Genomic DNA, 17,357 nt, shown 5'->3' with positions numbered 1-17,357 from the left:
GCTGGATTCTACCTGGCAGAGGCAGAGAACTCTGCAGAAAGGATGCCCACAGAGGAGCCGAAGCATCAGCAGGCCCTGCCCCAGGCCACAGGGACTCTTTCTAAGCATGTTGAAGAGCCTCTGACTTGAGCCTGGGCTTGTCCAGACTCCTCAGCTGCATCCTGCGTTGTTCAGACATCCTGAGTGAGAGGAAGTGAGAGTGGGGGCTAGATAGGAGGCGGCACAAGCTCCGTGATCTGGGACTAGAGGGGACAGGGCTCTCCACAGATGGCAGCCTGAGAGAGAGAAAGAGGGAAGAGAGAGGAGAGAAAGCCTGAGCTGGTGTTAAGCTAATCAGGCCAGAGTGACCGTCCCTTATCCTGCCTGTGTCTGACTTGTCTTGGTCATTCCCCAGACAAGGAATTCATGTGCTTGTTGGTGTCAAAGTTAGAGGCAAGTTCAGTTCTTAAACGATTGTTTGAGGTTCCCCATGCAAATGTTTAATTAATTAATTTTTGGCCCCACGGCATGACTTGCAGAATCTTAGTTCCCAGGCTAAGGACTGAACCTGGGCCACAGAAGCGACACAGGCCAAGTCTTAACCCCTGGGCTGCTGAGAAATTTCCACCCTCCCCACCCCACCACCAAATATGTTTTAAACCTTTGCATTGGTCAAGATGGAACAAAAATAATAAAATTCTATAAATAAGAAAACCGCCATCCAAGTGCTTGTATTTTTCTGTATTGTATTGTAAAACTTTGATAAATATGTAATTTGAGTCTGTGTTAGAACTTCAAGTCTGTCCCAGTCTGTGTTGAACTTCAACATTATGAAGTCTTCTCTGGTGGCTCAGATGGTAAAGAATCGGCCTGCGATGAAGAGACCTGGGTTTGATCACGGGTCAGGAAGATCCCCTGGAGAAGGAAAGGGCAACACACTCCAGTATTCTTGCCTGGAGAATTTCAGGGACAGAGGAGCCTGGTGGGCTACAGTCCATGGGGTCCCAAAGAGTCAGATATGACTGAGTGATTAATACAACAGGCAACTCAACATTATAAATGGCTTTCAAATATGTGATTTCCTTAGGGAAATCTTTTTCAGTTTCTGGAATCCTTTTTCCAGTCTTCAGTGTTTCTGGAATCCTTGCTGTCTCTGCCCAGATCTTACTCCTTCCACCTGGCTGACGGGCAGAGTCACTCCACTGACCCCCTTTGGGGTGTCCACCTGCAGTGCCAGCTGGGCCTCCTCTACTTGCTCTCTAGAGGTCACCGAATTCATGCTGAGCTTTAGAAGGAGTGTGGAGGAGTGGAAAGAGTCCTGATTCACTCTGATCCTATGTTGGGGGTGGGGTGGGGTGGAAGGGAGTGGTAGGTATTGGGAAAGAAGTTCAGAAGATTTGGCCCTAAGCATACTTTTCTGCAGGAGACCAGAGCAGAGCGCCCTAGGCAGGAAGACTTTAGAAAAAAAATCTCAGGGAAGGCCATTGGAAGTCTAGCCAGAGCTGTAGACCTCATAGACTTGATGGGAGAGAAGGTGTAATATTCCCATTTGACAGACAGGGAGACTGAGTCCCCTCTGTCCCTGCAGTCACGCAGAGAGAAGGAGCAGGCAGGTGGAGCTGCCTTTCCTCACCCCTCCTGGGACTACTGTGGTCTCAGCTTCTCTCAGATTCTTCTCACGTCCTGAATCTTGGGATTGGGGAGGGGGAAGAAGACAGGTACCCCCTAGAAGGTCAACAGAGTAATGGGAGTCATCCCGCGCTGTTTTCTGTAACAGGGCCACAGACTATGCCATTGCCTGAGCGCAGTTCCCACAGAGCCATTTGCCCGCAGCTCCTCCTGGGAGAGCTCGTGTGAGGAAGAGATGGGACTCAGGACTGGGGACAGAGACTGACCTCGGGCATGAGCGCTCTCTCGGCAGGTTCTGTTCCTCGAGGACCCACTGAGCTCCCCACAAAGGTCCAGATGCTCAGCAGAGACTGCACTGTGGGGGCTCCAGGACCCCCAGCTCTGCAAGGAAGATGCTCACCCAACGACGCGGAGAAACGGCAGCGCAGGGAAACGGTGACTCCGCTGTCGGCGGCGAAGGGAGGGCCCCTTTTCACACAGCAAAGCGCAAGTCGGGAGGACCGAGGGCTGCGAAGAGTAAGCGTGGGCAGAACGCGATCTTGGGAGGAATCGGAGGGGAGCTGCGGCGCGGTTCACACACACGCGCAGCCTGAAGGGCCTATAGCGCACTTTGGCCAGCAGGGGGCGGGGCAGCCCGTCCATCGCCCGAGCGCGCTCCCGGCTCCCGGCCCTGCCCTGCTCCACGGAGCAGCCTGGCTGAGCTCCCTGTTTAGCCCTGGCGCGACTCCGGCACAAGAAGGAGCTCTGAGCCTGGAGTCCTCTGGGCCCCCGTGATGCCACTAATTCACGGGGGAACCTTAAGAGAATCACGAGACTCCCCGTGCCTCGGTTTTCCTCAGTGTGAAAGAGGAGAGTGACGGCTGCTTCACTTTTTAGGCCAGTGATTTCCAGGCTTACCTGCATCCGGGGATCGCCAGGGGGTCTTCAAACACACTGCTGCCTGGTCCCACCCCAGGGGGATCTTTTCATTGGTCTGCGTCTGGCGTGGGCGTTGGCATATTCTCATACCTTCCAGGTGATTCTAAGGTGCCGACAAGTTTGACAATTCCAGACATAGGTACTCTGGTAACAAGGCCTCGGAAACTAAGTTACAACTGTGTTTTTACCTCTTTCTCCCAAGGTCCCTTTTATACTGTCTTGTTTTCTTAAAACTGAAATTTCGTCTCCCTTCTGTGTCTTCCTAGCTCCTGTATAACCTGGGTAAGTGGAAAGTGTAGATTTCCCTCACAATCTGAACTCAAAAGACTTAAATATTGACTCCTCTCACCTATGATGTAAATAAACCTGTGATGCAAAAACCCATGCAGTCTGAGTAAGCCTGAGCTGAGGGCGTCTTTCCCAGGCTCCTGGGTGGTGTGGGCTGTGTAGGGCCAGAGAGTTGTGAAATATCAGTGCTTCTGATACCTGGGGTAAAGAAGTGGTTCCAGGTTAGTCATCAGCTCCAGCCCCCAGGAAATGGCTCAGAAGCCTCCACATTTTATTTGGGACGACCCTAAATCTGATGAGGATGACAGACTTCAGTGGGAAGGAGAGATTTCAAGAAATGAAAAGGGACCTGGGCCAGGAAGCGGGTCTGATAGAGGAGAAGGCATGGAACAGAACTTCCCATTCTTGAATTCCCTCCCACTGCCTCCCCCAGACTCCTCACTTCTCAGGGCTGTGCCAATACTGGGAGAGGAGTATTGCCACCCGGCCCTCACTGGAACCTGTGGGAACTCGTCCCTGAACCCTGGGTCCCCCACTTCCTCCTGCTCCTTTATGACCCTGAGGTCTGGGACCTTGCAGGAAACAGCATTCCTGTGTCTCTGGAAGAGGCTTCCCAGCATCTGAGCGCAATGCTATGGGGGTGACTCTCCCCCCAGAGCTGAGGATCCCTAGATTGCCTTCTCTCAATACAATTCCAAGTCTCCAAAGCGTGGGTCTCCCAGCTGGGGGACTCTCCCTGAGCATCTAGGCCACTCCCTCCCACCCAGCTCCTCTCAGTGGAACCAAACACAACGGACAGGTGTTCTCCCCTACCCTCCCCCTCTCCCCCTCTCTGGGGATTCGTTTCTCCATCACCCAGCAGATCAGGTCCCCTCCACTGCAGTCAGCTTTGACTCCTCTTTTTCTAGTTAGACATATCTTATTTCATACCACATAAAAATGGTATTTATATACCATATAAAAGTATAATATTTGATATTTCCAAAAAGCACATGCATTTTCAAAGTCTATGGCAATGAAGGAAAGTTATTCCCATCCTATATGCCAGATAAAGGGTTAATAGCTTTTGTACATAAACATCTTTTTTTTAACAAATAAAAAAAAAGAATCAGGCAAACACTTTCATTTTTTTTAACATTTTCATTTTTAAAAAGGCTTAGGATATGAACAAGTAATTCATTAGAGAATAAAGAAGAAACAATATAAACGCATGTATGGACAAGTGTGCAAAATGGCTGATAAAGAAACACGAAATGAACGCTCTCATGCTTGGTCCATCCGTTCAAAGAAGATGAAAATAACGATAATCACCTTCTGTGCTAGAGAGGTGTAAGGCAAAGGGAATCCTGGTGAATTGTTGGGAGGACAAAATTGATAGCCTCTTCCTGGAGTGAATTAAAAGGCAGAGAAAATCATTCATTCATTCATTCATTCCATCCTTTGGGTTGTTTCTAAGATTTGGCTGCTGTGAATAAAGCTGTTGTGAACAGTTTTGTTCAGAGGCAGCAAAAGGAAAACAAAAGAAGCAGCTAGTTAGTGAAGCAGTTTGTGAATTTTTTTCTAAATAACTTGACATGTGTGATGATTGCTGTTTAAAAAGACACAGGGCTTCCCTGATAGCTCAGTTGGTAAAGAATCCACGTGCAATGTAGGAGACCCTGGTTTGATTCCTGGGTCAGAAGATCCCCTGGAGAAGGGATAGGCTACCCACTCCAGTATTCTTGGGCTTCCCTTGTGGTGCAGCTATAAACAAGCTACCTGCAATGCGGGAGTCCTGGGTTCGATCCCTGGGTTGGGAAGATCCCCTAGAGAAGGGAACGGCTACCCACTCCAGTATTCTGGCCTGGAGAATTCCATGGACTGTATAGTCCATGGGGTCGCAAACAGCTGAATGACTGAGTGACTTTCACAGCTCACATCTCAAAAAGACACAAAATTGTACAAGATTCAAAAAGCCAAAAACACTCTTCTCCATCATTCTAAGCCTCAGTTTCCATTCCCCTGAAGGAATCACTGAAAATCTCTTATCTATTTATTCAGATGTTTACTTCTATATTCTGGGGAAGGAAAATATAGAAGAGAGAAAAAGTTTATAGTGTTATTTATTGATTTTCCAGCTTTACATATTATCTGTTAATCTATTAATGAAGATGAGAATTGAATCATTTAATGCATCACTATCCCTCCCAATCCCACTTCCTCTACCTGTAAACCCACAGTCAATCACAACTGCCCATAAAAGATGGATGGATATTCAGATTTTACATTTTCTGATCCTGTAAATATTTTTTATAGCCTAGCCATGGAAACAACGTACTATGATCATGTCTTCTTTTCAGTATAAGTCATTCTGCTCTCCCCCCCTCCCCCAATGACTCTTCTAATATTCTTATCTGGGGTGGGGGAAGGGTAGATGCCTGTCTTCTAATACTCTTGAGTCCTAGTTGCTGCTGTGGTAAGTCATTATTGAAATGGAATAATAACTATCTTCCAGAATGTAGAGAGAAAAAGGAATTTAATTTTAAAATGCTGATTTATAGGACTTCCCTGGTGGTGCAGTGGATACGAATCCGCCTGCCAGGGCTTCCCTGGTGGCTTAGATGGTCAAGAATCCACTGTCAAGGCAGGGGACACAGTCTCAACCGCTGGTCTGGGAAGACTCCACATGCCTCAAGCCCGTGGGCCACATCTACTGAGCCCAGATGCTGCTGCTACGGCAGCTCTCACATCTAGAGCCCGTGCTCCACAGCAGGAGAAGCCGCTGCAATGAGAAGCCAGTGCACCACCCCTAGAGAGTAGCCCCGCTCTCCACAACTAGAGAAAGCCTGCTGGGGCAACAAAGGCTCAGCACAGCCACAAACAAACAAAGCAGTGTGCACATGCCAAAAAAATAAATGATTTACAAAACCATCAGGAGTAGGGAGACAACTTGGTGTTTTTCCCGAAGGAGAGAAGAATATGAAAAGAATTTTCTTAAGCTGGTTTTAGAAAAGGCAGAGGAACCAGAGATCAAATTGCAAACATCCATTGGATCATTGAAAATGCAAGAGAGTTCCAGAAAAACATCTATTTCTGCTTTATTGACTACCAAAGCCTTTGACTGCGTGGATCACAATAAACTGTGGAAAATTCTGAAAGAAATGGGAATACCAGACCACTTGACCTGCCTCTTGAGAAACCTATATGCAGGTCAGGAAGCAACAGTTAGAATTGGACATAGAACAACAGATGGGTTCCAAATAGGAAAAGGAGTACGTCAAGGCTGTATATTGTCACCCTGCTTATTTAACTTCTATGCAGAGTACATCATGAGAAATGCTGGGCTGGATGAAGCACAAGCTGGCATCAAGATTGCCGGGAGAAATATCAATAACCTCAGATATGCAGATGACACCACCCTTATGGCAGAAAGTGAAGAAGAACTAAAAAGCCTCTTGATGAAAGTGAAAGAGGAGAGTGAAAAAGTTGGCTTAAAGCTCAACATTCAGGAAATAAAGATCATGGCATCCGGTCCCATCACTTCATGGGAAATAGCTGGGGAAACAGTGGAAACAGTGTCAGACTTTTTTTTTCTGGGCTCCAAAATCACTGCAGATGGTGATTGCAGCCATGAAATTAAAAGACACTTACTCCTTGGATGGAAAGTTATGACCAAATTACACAGCATGTTAAAAAGCAGAGACATCACTTTGCCAACAAAGGTCTGCCTAATAAAGGCTATGGTTTTTCCGGTAGTCACATATGGATGTGAGAGTTGGACTACAAAGAAAGCTGAGCACCAAAGAATTGCTGCTTTTGAACTGTGGTGTTGGAGAAGACTCTTGAGAGTCCCTTGGACTGCAAGGAGATCCAGTCCTGGGTGTTCATTGGAACGACTGATGCTAAAGCTGAAACTCCAATACTTTGGCCACCTGATGTAAAGAGCTGACTCATTTGAAAAGACCCTGATGCTGGGAAAGATTGAGGGTAGAAGAAGGGGATGACAGAGGATGAGATGGTTGGATGGCATCACTGACTCAATGGACGTGAGTTTGGGTGAACTCCGGGAGTTAATGATGGACAGGGAGGCCTGGCGTGCTGCGGGTTCATGGGGTCGCAAAGAGTTGGACATGACTGACTGGACTGAACTGGACTGAAAATGGAGAAGAAAATTTTGTTGAAGTGAAGGGAAATGAAGAGTGCTGATTAAAAGGGCTTCCTGCATTCCAAACAGAATTAATGAAAAGAGAGCTATGTTCTGTCTGTCAGGATCAGCTCATTTATGCTGGAGTCATAAACATACTCTACCCTTCAGCGGCTTTGCAGGACAAATGTTGACTTCTCTCCAGTATGCTGAGGGTCCCTGGTGAGCTTTCAAGGCATTGTCCTTGGAGACTGCCTCCGAGTTCCAGGCTGCTTCAGTCTGATGGCCTGTCCAAATCAACAAGTGCTTCTTTAGCAGAAGAAAGTGCCAGAAAGAGAAGCAATTAAATGTTCACACCAGAACTGACACAGTACAGTTCTTTCGACAAAACCAATATAATAGTGCCTTGCCCAGTTTCAAGGAGCTGAAAATGATGATTCTCTCTCTCAATGTCTAGAAATAAAAATAAACTGAATACCACCAAGCAGTTGTAATGTCAACCATACACCTGTACGCCAAAAAAAAAAAAAGTTTATCTGCAATAACTAAGAGAAAATTCTTACAATAACTAAGAGAAAATCAGTGTTGGAGGGAAGAAAGGGTTACTTCTAAAGGACTTAAAAAAAAAATCTTGGCTTCAGAGTTTTCTGCAGCAGCATGAATGCCAGAAAACAACAAATTATTCTTTCTTGAGAATAGAGGGAAATATTATGATCCAGTAATTTCATGCCTCATTAAATTGTCCTCATTGTGTAAAGACAACCCAGAGTTTTCATGTGAAAGAAACTAGGTATCTTTCTTTGAAAATATAGATCGAAAATTTACTGAGTTCACTGAGGTAAAAAGTAAAAAACAAAATGACAAATGAGGAAGCTGTGGTTTACAAATACGTTTAATCAGAAACCAGTCAGGCTGAAGATAAGCTAACTGCTGTAATTCTGTCTTAAAGATAAACAAAACTCAACGTTTGTAACTGTTGCTAGCTAGGGCATAGAAATGTAATTGAGTTTTAAATTTTGATCTTCTATTTAGTGACTTGATAGTTTCTCCTATTAACTCTAGTCATATACGTTTGGAATTTCTAACACAGATAATCATATCACTGCAAACAATGTTAGTTTTATCATCTGCTTCTGATACTTATGGCTTCCTTCTTCTTTTTTTTTTTTTTTTTCCTAGTCTTAAGGCGTTGCCTAGGCTTTTCAGTAGGATGATGGCTAGAATGCGCATGCCTGTCCTGCTCCTGGATTTGAAGGGAATGCATTCCCTTTTCCAAAGTCAGGATTCCCATCATATGCTACATTGCTCCGTACAGTTGTAATTTTGTGGCACGTGCACGCTCAGTCACCCAGTCTTGTCTGACTGGTTACGACCCCATGGACTGTAGCCCACCAGGCTCTTCTGTCCATGGGATTCTCCAGGCAAGAACACTGGAGCAGGTTACCATTTGCTACTCCAGGGGATCTTCCTGATCCAGAAATCGAACCTGCGTCTCCTGCGTTGGCAGGCAGATTCTTTACCACTAGTGCCTAATAGGTACATTTCTAGCAGCGGAATTGCTGGGTTGGTGGGAACATGCATTTCTACTGATGTTGTCAAAATGGCCTTCATCACAGTACGCTTGGGGTCCGAGGGTAAACCTGTAGTCCCAGTGACCAACAGTGAGTGAGGTGCCCTCAGCTAATGCTAAATCAGCGTCGGGGACTGTCTGCTTTCTGTCAATCTGCTGGGTCCGGGTTACACTTTGTTGTGTTTGTACCTTGTCGGGGATAAGGAAGGGTGATCAGCTTTTTGAGCACTGATGTGCATTCTTCTTTAGCTCACTGGCCCTTTTCTTACTGATCTCTTTGATCCACAAATGGTTTCCTAAAACTAAGCAATGCAAACAGACGTGCTTCAGGGAAGAATGGCCTGAGAACTGTGAGCAGAAAGAACATGAAGAAGGATCAGCTCCTGGAGGTGCCAGCGGTGACCTGGTGAGAACTGGCCATGCAGGGAGAGGGAGGTGGGGCCTGGGGGTGGTGGGGGGGGTGCAAGAGCATTAGGTTGAGATGGAACTGACTGTTGATGGCAGAAAGAGGATGTAGGAGGTGAGGGAGAGAGCAGCTGGGATGACTGGCAGATGTGTGGGGCCAATGATAGAGGGAGAGCCCGGGGGAGGGAGCAGTCAGCCTGGGAGGAGGTCTGAGAACCACCCCCTCCCCCGTGGGGTGAGGAATACACCCTAGGGGCTAGGCGTTGTTCTTCACGAATATAAGGTCAAAGTCTTTCTTTCAGGAACTGTATGGTTCACTGGTTGGGGGGCTTCCCAGCATAACCAAAACTGGAGTCTGGCTGCTCACCGCTCAGAAAGCTAATAAAGAGGGAAAGTTGATGGAAAAGGAAAGTTTGCTTTATCTTGGATGCTGGCAACTGCGGGGACTGAGGGTAGACGCCTGTCCAAAGGCTGACTCCCCCGACCTGACAATCAGGGGGCAAGAGCTTTTATAGACAGAAGGAGGGGGCTACATGAAGAAACAGCAGTCAGCTCTGATAGTCACCTTGACATTGGTCATCTGTGGTCTGACCAGTGTCATCTTGATTTCTGAATTGGAGTGAATCCACTCCTTGACTCTCTCTGAGGCCCTCGCCTGCCTCCCCTGCTCCACCAAGCCTGCACCTTTCCTCTGCCCCTTCTCCCTCCTGTTCTCGCCTGCTTACTGCCTTTCAGCCCATGGGTCCAGGAGCAGAGACAATGAGAAGATGTCTGTTTTCCTGTGACCAGCCTCTGCATCGCCCTCCCAGTACCCCGGTCACTCTTTCTTGTGTTTTCAGGGCCCCTGCCCACAGTCCAGAGACCCTCCTGAGGACACCAGTTCTCAGGAGGATCCCTGACCCTTGTTTCAGAATGGGTTTGGTGGTGGGAGGCTGGGGAAGCCCCCAGCAGTCAGCCCTTGAGAGCAGTGGGAGCTCCTTTTGGTCTGTGATGAGGACTTGTCTTCGGGTGAACTCTGGAGCAATGGAGTGAGGAGCATCCAGGGAGGAAGGCCTCGTGTGAGTTTAGAAGGATGGAAGGCGCTGATGGCAGCTGGAATAGTCTCCAAGCCTGGGGAGATCAACAGGCAACGACTGCTCTGTGAACCTCTCAGATGCGCTACAGTCTAAAGGGAAGGAGGGTGAAGGTCCTTGGTTCTACTCCCATCACCAGCAGGATGTAAGTTCAAGGTGAGATCATTCCTCTAGACTTTGAACCACAGCTCCCAGCAGTGTGTCAGACCAACAGCATTTGATAACATCTGTTACACGCTGACATAAGCCCCAGTTTTTATTTTATAAAGAGATTGCTTCCATCTTCCATGACTGTCATTTTCTTTAGAGAGAAGTTTTTTATTGCCTTGGATCAGGAGGGTTAGAACCACATCTGGCAACGGCAGGATGCAGAGGGAGGAAACTGGGGTCCTGAGAACACCATGCAGCCCAGCCCCCACCCACCCCTTAGACGGCAGAGCTTGGTTTCACACGAGATGGAAATAAACCCCTAAGCTGTGTTAAGCACCGTCACTTGGAGTTTCTCTGTTCTTTAGAACTGAAACCAGTGCCAACAAATACAGCTATCTGTGGAGAGTTTTGTTAGGTGAACAGTTTCAGTTTAGCAGTTATTCCTCCTAAGCATTTTGACGATGTTTATTCCACTGCCTCCTGGCTTGTGTTGTTGCAGGTGAGAAGGCTGCTATTTAAAATCCTTCATAAGTGAAGACTGCTTCCTCTCAGTTTTATGTTCTGCAATTTCTTGACAATATGCCAAGGTGAGGGTTTCTTTTTGTTTATGTGGCTTGGTTTGTGAAAGCTTGTGTCTGTGGCTTAATGATTTGTTGTAACGCTGGAAAATTCTCAGTCTCTTCACATATTGCCTCTTCAGTTATGCCCAGGATGCAGAGACCTGCTCCCATCCGGACAAGAAGAAAGAGCCAGTCACAAATTTTCCTGAATCTCGAAGGAGTTGAGGTTGTAAGACAACGGAATAAACTAAAACCCCAAAGGAAGAGAGGCCACTCCACATAGACTCAAGATGTTATCCCTGGCTCACCTGTCCTCAGGAGGGGAGGAAAAGATGCAGAATACCAAACAAGTGGGTCAGAACAATTCAGCTGTTTTACCAAATTATCAAAGATCAAGTGCAGGCTAGCATGACAGTATAGAACTCCTGGGATCCCAAGATAAGAGGAGTGTTCACACCAACTTTCAGCTTCTCTTCCAGGTGCTCATGGGAAGGATGGAAGATGGAAAGTCTCCCTCAATGGGGAGGACCTGGAGCAAGGGAGTGGGAAAATAGATCCCTGCTCTCTATCGAAAAAAAGTATCAAGCAGCTGGGGTAAGGGCAACAAGTCTTGTCATCCCCAGGGAAGAGGTGGAGACCCACTGAAGCTAAGGAAGTGTACAGAAAATACTGTGTGGCTGCCAAGAGCACAAATACGAGGGCTGGAGGTCCAGCCGTCATTTTGGCCACAAGATGATAGACTTTGGAGACCGTGAATAGGATGGTGGGGCAGAGAGAAGGAACCAGATTCCCTGATGATGATCAGCCCAGCCCTACGTGTCTCTCTCTGAACTTTTTAGTAAAAGATAATAAACTCTTACTGGAATCTTCTTTGGTATTCAGCCTGCTAATTCTGAATGAATAAGTACAGAATGAATTTATTCATGTACATGAATAAGTACAACTCATTTAGTGAGGACCCTCATGTTTCTGGGACTTCCCTAGATCATAAACCCTACGTGTAAACATGGATTCAGCCAGGCTACAAGGTAACCTTGTTTTCATGGGTAGACCTCCTTGCACACTTCAGCAACTATAAAAAAAATTCTAGGTTAAAATTATTTTAGTGTGAAACACATTACTAGGATAACACTTTTTGAGTATTGAGGGCTGAGGACACAGTCTAAAAACTACTGCCGCTTAGAATGCTGCTGCTGCTGCTGCTGAGTCGCTTCAGTCGTGTCCGACTCTGTGCGACCCCATAAACGGCAGCCCACCAGGCTCCCGCTTCCCCCGGATTTTCCAGGCAAGAACACTGGAGTGGGTTGCCATTTCCTTCTCCAATGCATGAAAGTGAAAAGTCAAAGTGAAATCACTCAGTTGTGTCCGACTCTTCGCGATCCTATGGACTGCAGGCTACCAGGCTCCTCCATCTATGGGATTTTCCAGGCAAGAGTACTGGAGTGGGGTGCCACATAGGTGAGAAGTTACAGAAGCATATCCAAAGATAAACTGAGTAAATTGCTCCCTCTAGTGGTGACTTTGCATTTATACACGACTGAGACGACTGGGTTAATTGTTTTGTTTTGTGATCCAAAAAAAAAAAAAAACACCTAAGTTTGGAAATTTTTAAATTGACTTTTTTTAAACTTTTTTTTTCTTGAAAAAATGAGTTTGTGTTTTTTCTATTTGAAAATAGTGCAGTTACTGTGGAATGAATGGCATTTTTCCCCATTAAAACTTACATGATTAAGGGTTTCTAACATAATTATTTTATGAAAGATCTGCCATTAACAGACCGGTTAGTGTACAAATAGCTGTTGTCTATGTAAACTGGTTTTTGCAATCCATATAAAATTGAAAATAGTGAGAATCTGTGCTATCATTCCACTAGGACATTTTGAAAAAGTATTAAAAGCATAACATTTTGATAATAATTCTTCACATAATTGAATCATTCATAGTACTATAATCATTTTATGAGATTATTAATAAGCTCTGGACTAATACGATACTGATTTGGCAGGAGATAGATGGGCTCCAGGTCAGACTTTTACCGTTGGCCTCCTGTCTGCATTTCATGGGGCAGGAAGCAGTGGGCTTCAGGCTGGATACTTACAACTGTTCACATTTCCTGAGATAAGAGACAGACGGGCTCCAGTTGAGGAATTTACAATCAGCCTCCTGTTTGCCCTCCAAAACAGAAGTAACAACAGAAACAGGGTAAGTGACCAGTCTTTGTCTCGTGTGGACTCTGAGAGTCCGGGCAATAGTCAAGGTAGAAGTCATGGCAAGGACAAAGGGGGCAAGATTCTGTCTGCGTGAAGGACTGAGGGATCTCCGCTCTCACCTGTTTGGGACAAAGGAGACTCTACACGTGCACAGAAAGGCCCCCTGTGGGTCAGAAGTCAGGGGATAATGCCAGGCCATGGTGAATGAGTCTGGCACCTCCCAGAAGCCTTCACTTTGAGATCCATCTTGGCTGAGAACTGTGTGTGTGTGGCCCAAGGGAGGGCCTCAGGGGAGGTCATGTGTGGACAAAGAGACCAGATAATTGGCTAAAGGTAAATACAGTCAACAAAAACAAGACCAGGAGCTGACTGTGGCTCAGATCATGAACTCCTTATTGCCAAATTCAGACTTAAATGGAAGAAAGTAGGGAAAACCACTAGACCGTTCAGGTATGACCTAAATCAAATCCTTTATGATTATACAGTGGAAGACAGAAATAGATTTAAGGGCCTAGATCTGATAGATAAGACTGCCTGATGAACTATGGAATGAGGTTCGTGACATTGTCCAGGAGACAGGGATCAAGACCATCCCCATGGAAAAGAAATGCAAAAAAGCAAAATGGCTGTCTGGGGAGGCCTTACAAATAGCTGTGAAAAGAAGAGAGGCGAAAAGCAAAGGAGGAAAGGAAAGATATAAGCATCTGAATGCAGAGTTCCAAAGAATAGCAAGAAGAGATAAGAAAGCCTTCTTCAGTGATCAATGCAAAGGAATAGAGGAAAAGAACAGAATGGGAAAGACTAGAGATCTCTTCAAGAAAATTAGAGATACCAAGGGAACATTTCATGCAAAGATGGGCTTGATAAAGGACAGAAATGGTATGGACCTAACAGAAGCAGAAGATATTAAGAAGAGGTGGCAAAAATACACAGAAGAACTGTACAAAAAAGATCTTCATGACCTGGATAATCACGATGGTGTGATCACTCATTTAGAGCCAGACATCCTGGGATGTGAAGTCAAGTGGGCCTTAGAAAGCATCACTACAAACAAAGCTAGTGGAGGTGATGGAATTCCAATTGAGCTATTTCAAATCCTGAAAGGTGATGCTGTGAAAGTGCTGCACTCAATATGCCAGCAAATTTGGAAAACTCAGCAGTGGCCACAGGACTGGAAAAGGTCAGTTTTCATTCCAGTTCCAAAGAAAGGCAGTGCCAAAGTATGTTCAAACTACCACACAATTGCACTCATCTCACATGCCAGTAAAGTAATGCTCAAAATTCTCCAAGCCAGGCTTCAGCAATACGTGAACCATGAACTTCCAGATGTTCAAGCTGGTTTTAGAAAAGGCAGAGCAACCAGAGATCAAATTGCAAACATCCGCTGGATCATGGAAAAAGCAAGAGAGTTCCAGAAAAACATTTACTTCTGCTTTATTGACTATGCCAAAGCCTTTGACTGTGTGGATCACAATCAACTGTGGAAAATTCTGAGAGAGATGGGAATACCAGACCACCTGACCTGCCTCTTGAGAAACCTATATGCAGGTCAGAACAACAGTGAGAACTGGACATGGAACAACAGACTGGTTCCAAATAGGAAAAGGAGTATGTCAAGGCTGTATATTGTCACCCTGCTTATTTAACTTCTGTGCAGAGTACATCATGAGAAACGTTGGGCTGGAAGAAGCACAAGCTGGCATCAAGATTGCCGGGAGAAATATCAATAACCTCAGATATGCAGATGACACCACCTTTATGGCAAAAAGTGAAGAGGAACTAAAAAGCCTCTTGATGAAAGTGAAAGAGGAGAGTGAAAAAGTTGGCTTAAAGCTCAACATTCAGAAAACGAAGATCATGGCATCTGGTCCCATCACGTCATGGGAAATAGCTGGGGAAACAGTGGAAACAGTGTCAGACTTTATTTTTCTGGGCTCCAAAATTACTGCAGATGGTGATTGCAGCCATGAAATTAAAAGACGCTTACTCCTTGGAAGGAAAGTTATGACCAACCTAGACAGCATATTCAGAAGCAGAGACATTACTTTGCTGACTGAGGTCTGCCTAGTCAACGCTATGGTTTTTCCTGTGGTCATGTGTGGATGTGAGAGTTGGACTGTGAAGAAGGCTGAGCACCGAAGAACTGATGCTTTTGAACTGTGGTGTTGGAGAAGACTCTTGAGAGTCCCTTGGACTGCAAGGAGATCCAACCAGTCCATTCTGAAGGAGATCAGCCCTGGGATTTCTTTGGAGGGAATGATGCTAAAGCTGAAACTCCAGTACTTTGGCCACCTCATGCGAAGAGTTGACTCATTGGAAAAGACCCTGATGCTGGGAGGGATGCGGGGCAGGAGGAGAAGGGGATGACAGAGGATGAGATGGTTGGATGGCATCACTGACTCGATGGACATGAGTCTGAGTGAACTCCGGGAGTTAGTGATGGACAGGGAGGCCTGATGTGCAGCAATTCATGGGGTCGCAGAGAGTTGGACACGACTGAGCGACTGAACTGAACTGAACTGAAACAAAGACCCAGAAGAACTGACCTATATACACGACTTAACTGCCTCTTTACTGAGCTCCTCCTCACTAAGAAGGATGCCCACACCCTTTCTCTCTGGATGTGAATCCCTGTTTTGCTTCTGTCTTAACTAAAACTGTCTCCCTGAATGCTCTCCCACTTGTTATGCTATGTTTTCAATAATAAACTTTGTATTCCCGCATTTACAGTTTTTGTCTCTGTGATAAATGCATTTTTCACTGGGGGCAAAGATCCAGGGCAAAATAGCTTCTAGCCTCCAGTGCTTGCTGGGATTCTTGGTTCTCATCCAGGCTACCCAGGTTTAATTTCTGGGCAGAGAATTAAGATCTTGCTTCATACCACTATTCACTGCTGCCAAGCCAAAATAACTGGGACAATGAATGTTTCTATCTAAATATTTTTGAGAAACTGGAGTTCAAAATGTAAGCAAACTATGGTCAAAGTAAATGCTAGTATATATCATGGACAGAATCTAAATTAAAGATCTAATATATATCATTCGTATATGAATATAAGTAATGCACATGTGCACAGACTCACACTATATGATTTTGAGCAATGAAATAAAGAACTTAGCGGATTTTAGGTAAGGCTTCAAAAACTTGTACTTGTCTGTATTATCTTTTTCATTTATCATATGAAATTCTCCTTAAAATTATTAGATACTCTCCCTAATCTCTTCCTGAGGTTAGAATGGAAGTGATTCTTTGCAGTTCACTGACATCTGCCAAGGTCATACAATTAATATTAGGAGGATACTCTGGACAAGGCTTCCAGGTGGTGCCAGTGGCAAAGAATCCTCCTGCCAATTCAGGAGACAAAGAGATGTTGGTTTGATCCCTGGGGTGGGAAGATCTCCTGGAGGAGGGCATGGCAACCGACTCCAGTATTCTTGCCAGGAGAATCCCATGGACAGAGGAGCCTGACGGGCTATAATCCATAGGGTCACAAAGAGTCGGACAGGACTGAAGCAGCTTAGCACTCATCCACTCTGGACAGTCAGTTCAGTTCAGCTGCTCAGTCGTGTCCAACTCTTTGCCACCCCATGGTCTGCAGGATGCCAGTCCTCCCTGTTCATCAACTCCAACTCCAGGAGTTTACTCAAACTCATGTCCATCGAGTCGGTGATGCCATCCAACCTTCTCATCCTCTGTTGTGCTCTTCTCCTCCCGCCTTCAATCTTTCCCGGCATCAGGGTCTTTTCCAATGAGTCAGTTCTTCCACCGGGTGGCCAAAGTATTGGAGTTTCAGCTTCATCATCAGTCCTTCTGACGAACATTCAGGACTGATTTCCTTTAGGACGGACTGGTTGGATCTCCTTGCTGTCCAAAGGACTCTCAAGAGTCTTCTCCAATACCACAGTGCAAAAACATCAATTCTTTGGCATTCAGCTTTCTTTACAGTCCGACTCTCCTATCTATATATGGCAGCTGGAAAAACCATATCCTTGACCATCCTTGATGGACCTTTGTTGGTAAAGTATTGTCTCTGCTTTTTAATATGCTGTCTAGGTTGGTCATAGCTCTTCTTCCAAGGAGCAAGCTTATTTTAATTTCATGGCTGCAGTCACCATCTGCAGTGATTTTGGAGCCCCCAAAATGAAGTCTGTCACTGTTTCCACTGTTTCCCCATCTATTTGCCATGAAGTGATGGGACCGGATGCCGTGATGTTCATTTTCTAAATGTTGAGCTTTAAGCCAACTTTTTCACTCTCCTCTTTCACTTTCATCAAGAGGCTCTTTGGTTCTTCTTCACTTTCTGCCATAAAGGTAGTGCCATCTGCATATCTGAGGTTATTGATATTTCTCCTGGCAGTCTTGATTCCAGTTTGTGTTTCATCCAGCTTGGCATTTTGTATGATGTACACTGCGTATAAGTTGAAAAGCAGGGTGACAATATACAGCCTTGAC

The 17,357-nt window shown here is 45.6% G+C and overlaps 2 long non-coding RNA genes across 2 annotated transcripts; one reads left to right on the top strand and one right to left on the bottom strand.

Annotated features, from left to right (window-relative positions):
* Positions 1-708: 708 nt before the first annotated feature.
* LOC138425352 (uncharacterized) lies at positions 709-2,211 on the bottom strand. The gene is made up of 2 exons (XR_011251182.1): positions 1,875-2,211; positions 709-894 (listed from the first exon to the last, which is right to left on the bottom strand). It is a non-coding gene; the product is annotated as an uncharacterized lncRNA (long non-coding RNA).
* A 6,776-nt stretch (positions 2,212-8,987) lies between these two features.
* LOC138425351 (uncharacterized) lies at positions 8,988-11,565 on the top strand. The gene is made up of 3 exons (XR_011251181.1): positions 8,988-10,141; positions 10,635-10,722; positions 10,836-11,565. It is a non-coding gene; the product is annotated as an uncharacterized lncRNA (long non-coding RNA).
* The last annotated feature ends 5,792 nt before the right edge of the window (positions 11,566-17,357 follow it).

The sequence above is a fragment of the Ovis canadensis genome, chromosome 20 (assembly GCF_042477335.2).
Source record: "Ovis canadensis isolate MfBH-ARS-UI-01 breed Bighorn chromosome 20, ARS-UI_OviCan_v2, whole genome shotgun sequence".
Lineage (NCBI taxonomy): Eukaryota > Metazoa > Chordata > Mammalia > Artiodactyla > Bovidae > Ovis > Ovis canadensis.
Note: the sequence above shows the minus strand (reverse complement) of the source record. Positions and strands in the feature narration are given on the sequence as shown.